Source organism: Andrographis paniculata, unplaced genomic scaffold (assembly GCF_009805555.1).
Source record: "Andrographis paniculata isolate CXL003 unplaced genomic scaffold, ASM980555v1 Contig14END, whole genome shotgun sequence".
Lineage (NCBI taxonomy): Eukaryota > Viridiplantae > Streptophyta > Magnoliopsida > Lamiales > Acanthaceae > Andrographis > Andrographis paniculata.
This window is the reverse complement of record NW_026137424.1, coordinates 1505080-1510170: the sequence shown is the minus strand read 5'-3', so window position 1 is coordinate 1510170 and position 5091 is coordinate 1505080.

The window sequence follows — 5091 nt, the reverse complement described above, 5'->3', positions numbered from 1 at the left end:
TTTCAATAGCACTAATTTTTTAGTAGTATAAGCCGGAAGAAAATGATGATAATTTTTCTTTCACAATTCTTTTGCCATTCACATCTGAGTTATCAGAAGATATTCATTTTCTACCTCATTCAATGTTTCAATGTGATACCCATTTTTCCGAATATCACTGAAGCTCAGTAAATTCCTTCGAGCTTTGCTCGAGAACAAGGCATTTTCAATTGTCATTTTTGTCCATTTTGGGAGAAATACAGTAGTTTTTCTTGAGCCTTCAATCATTTTCGATGCACCACTCATAGTAACAATTGTGGTCTTTCCCATATTAAGATGGGAGAAATAACTTTTGTTTTTCAAAATGTTGTGAGTCGTAGCACTGTCGATAAGGCAGATGTTGTCATCGGCTCCAAAATATTTGGCATCTATATCTTTGCAAGATGGTAAAAATAATAAAAGACATGTATTAGTAACATAATCAAAATAGACTTATATTATAGGGGGTAATACAAAAAGGGGGGCCAAAAAGCATCAAAATAACAAAATAGATACAACAATATTTTATCATTAAACATCATCAGCTATATGAAGCAGATCATCGGCATCCAGGTGCGTGATATTTTCATTCATCACATCGTCAAATGTGTCATCGTGGGCAGCGTGATTTGTTTCGACAGCAACTCTTCCCTGCCTTTCCTTTGAGGCTTGATACAGTTCAGCCAAGTGATTGGCTGTGCGACAAACATGGGCCCAATGGCCTTTGATTCCACACCGGGTGTATTCCTCGTCATTGTTTCTGTTTCTCCCGGTGTTGAACCTCTGTTGAGATCTGTACGGCCTTCTGTCATTATATCGCTGATTTGGCACATATCGAGGCCTGTTTTGATAATTATTGTGACTGTATGCGTTTGCCCAGCCTCGTCCGCGATTCTGATTTTGATCGCGATCAATTCGCTGATTTCTGACTTGGCCACGACCACGCACCGGATTTGCCGGTTGTATTACATTTGCCTCTGGAAATGGATTTGCACATGTTGGTCGAGATTCGTGATTTTTCAACAGCAATTCATTATTTTGTTCGGCCAGCAAAAGACAGGTGATCAGCTCATAGCCTCTTTTGCGATACTGCTGCTGCAAAACCATGTTAGAGGCATAAAAAGTGGAGAAAGTTTTCTCCATCATATCAGATTCAGATACATTTTCGTCACACGGCGCAGCTGTGATGTTATTTTAAACATGGCAGAATTATATCATTTGACTGTTTTAAAGTCCTGAAGCCGTAGGCTTTGCCATTCGCTTCGTGCCCTTGGAAACGATGTCAGCCTCAAATGATCATATCTTTCTTTCAATCTCTCCCACAATTCGAGTGGGGATTCCAGCGTGACATACTACATTTTCAGTGCCTCATCGATGTGATGGCACAAAAAGATCATAGCCTTTGCACGATCTTGGCTCGGGGAGTTTTTATCCCGGGCAATGGTATTTTCCAAGTCCATTGATGCCGGATGCATTTTAACATCACGAGCCCATGCCATATAATTTTGGCCATAAACGATGAGAGGAAGAAATTCCTGTTTGGCAAGGTTAGTCATAATAAAAAGATAAAATATGAAATATTACCTTGCGGAAATAAAAATATAATATTATTATAGGATTAGCCAATAGAAATATTAATTATTCATACCGCTAACCACTATTTTATATATTGTATATAATATATATATTTGTAATAAGTGTACGTATATTATAATATATAATATAGACGTATAGTATATATATGTATGTATGTATGCAAAGATTTATATATATATATAATATCATATAATAGAAGTAACCAAATGGAGAGAGCACAGATTGAGAATGAAAAATTGGAGTCAGAGATTGAGAATGAAAAATTGGAGTCAATAATTTCATTTCGTCTACAGATATATTTATAGGCGAACAAACCCCTACACGAAGGAAAGAAAAGCAGACATAGCTATTACGCAGCACCTTCACTGTGTGTATAACAAATGAAACTTTTAAATTTAACTTTGAATTAAAATTGATACGAAAGTCATAATAATTGGGTGTATTTATTTTACAATTTTAATCTATTCTTTAATATAAATTTTATTAAAAAAAAAATTCCTTATAAAATATATATCAAATTCATACTATTATTCGAAATAAAATTCCAAAAAAAAAAAAAACAACTAACTAAACACATTTCCAACAAATTGAGTATTATTTATTATTTTTATGATGTCGAAATCCGACCTCGCTATCACTAGTTCATTGTCGTACTATCAGATCATCTCGTACGAGATAAAAATTGAATATTTTTTATCGGAACAAATTGAGTATTATTAATTATATGTGATAGTATTTACTCCCTTCGTCATCCAATTGGGTGCTCAATTGATCGGGTACTGATTTTAAGAGAAATAAGTAAAAATAAAAACTTTTACTTTTTTGGATAAAAAAAAAGTATAAAAAAGAATATTTTTATACTAAATAAAGAAAAATGAACAAATTTGAATGACAAAAAAAAAAGAAAAAAGTGATAATAGATTTGGACGACAAAATGAAGACTATATAAGGAATTGACAAGCTTTTCACAAATATGATTAGCACATGATAAATTAATACTTTGACTATAAATTATTTTATTTTGTAATTCTATTTGATATTACCAAAACACATATTCAATAATATAAAATTATAAATTATTTTATTTTGTAGTTCTATATATTTTTTTTTTTTGATCGGATTTTGTAGTTCTATATTGATATTACTAGAGATGGAAATAAGCCATATCAGGCTAAGTTTTGGTTAAATAGGTTGTAAGCCTGAATTTCTTTTTTTTTAAAGCCTGAGTCTAGTTTTTTTAAAAGCCTAATTTGGCCTACAAGTTTATTTAATAAACTATATAACATTTTTATTTATTTATTTATCTGCAAATTTAGTTATAAATAAAAAAATAGAGTAAACTGGTTTTTTAGTCTCGTAACTGGATCCCCTTGTCATTTAGTCCCGTAAGTGGAACCTGTCGCAAACTAGTCCCATAAGTAAAAAAATTTCGCTGTTTTAGACCTCCGGTGCCAGAGACGCCCGCGTGGCTCGCCGGAGGTGACGTGTCCGCCAGGTCAGCGACACCTGGCGATGACCTGGCGGACATGTGGATTTTTTTATTTATTTTTATTTATTTTTTATTTTTTTAAATTTTTTTAAAACTTATTTTTAATTTATTTTTAATTTTATTTATATATTTTTAATTTTTTAATTTGATTTAATTTTAAAAAATAAAAAAAATTGAAAAAAATAAATAAATCCACGTGTCGCCAGGTGTCGCTGACCTGGCGGACACGTTACCTCCGGCGAGCCACGCGGGCGTCTCCGGCTCCGGAGGACTAAAACGGCAAAAATTTTTCACTTATGGGACTAGTTTGCGACATGCTCTACTTACGGATTACGGAACTAAAAAAACAGTTTACCCTAAAAAATAAATAAAGTATAAGCAATTATTTAATATATATAAAAGTTAAAAAATTCTATTCTTTATAATAAATTTATAATTAAAATTATTTAATAAATATTATTATTAGATAAAAAGTAATTTTTAATATATAATTATAAAAAGTATTTTTATAAAAAAAAATAATAATATTAAGTAGGTTGCCTGTTAATTAAAAAGATTTTTTTTTAAGCCTAAATTTGTTTTATTTAGATAAAAAAAAACTTTAAAAAAAAAAATTGACTGAACTTTTTCAGTAAATAAATCGGACCAGGCTAAACCTTATGTTAGACCATAGGGCAGGCCGCCAAAACATATTCCCATCCCTAAATATTACCAAAACAGCATATTCAATAATATAAAATGACACGTGAACAATAATTTAATAAACTAAATTATTACTATTAAACAATGTTAATAGAATTCAGCATTTTAGATCATCTTATATGTCAAAATCTAATTATATTATACAATTACAATCAATACATGCATACATATATAAGTAGTTTTTTTTTTTTTAATCCTTTTAAACTTTGAAAATAGCAAAATTTAATTTTTAATAAAATAACACATTTTATATATAAGTCTATTGTATTGAATTAAAAATAATAGTAATAATAATATTCCACATTCTGGGGTCACTTATAACATAAAATGCATGCTAGTATAATAAAAATTCATAGTATAATTATACTTAGGTTAATAATTCACACAATATATATTATTTTAATTTCAATTATATATAAAAAAATATCCTCTTTATCTTTTAAATTTTTTCTTTTTTTTTAAAAAAAAATATACTCCCTCCGTCCCATAACTAAGTATCCATTTACTTTTTGCGCGTTGATCTTTGAATATTAATTATTATATCAAAATATATTACAAATCAAGAAAAAATTGCAAAAATATTTCTATTAGTGTCTTATGATACTAATATAATGACATTTGTATAAAAAATTATATAAATATAAGGATATTTTTAACGTTAAGTACAATGACACAAAAGGTAAATGAATACCTTGTTATGGGACGGAGGGAATACCACTTTTTACAAATATTTTTTTTAACTATAAAAAATAAAAAGTATCAAAAAATTTCAATCAAAGGTTCAAATATTAAAATTTATGCATATTTTTGTGAGATGGAGTCATATTATATAGTATTAATTTGATTCGGTCTACACATATAATCAAGATATATAGCATATGATATAATCTCATATAATACGATATAATTTCACATATTATAATATATTATTGATTTTAATATGATAAACATATTTATACAGTACAGAACAAATATAAACATTTATATTAAATACTCCTTCCGTCCGCTTACAAAGTTTACATATTTCTATTTTGGGACGTCCAATTATAAAGTTTACATTTCATTAAATACTCTATTTTTTTCCACAAATACCCTTACTTTACATCACATCATTACTTTTACACAAAAAAGTAAGGGCAAAAATATCATTACACTACTTTTAACTACTCACTATAATTAAAATACTATTATTTCTTAAACACCGCGCCAAAAGTAAATGTAACCCTTATAAATGGACGAAGTGAGTACTTTTATATGACACAATATTGTATCGTGCTATATAGAAT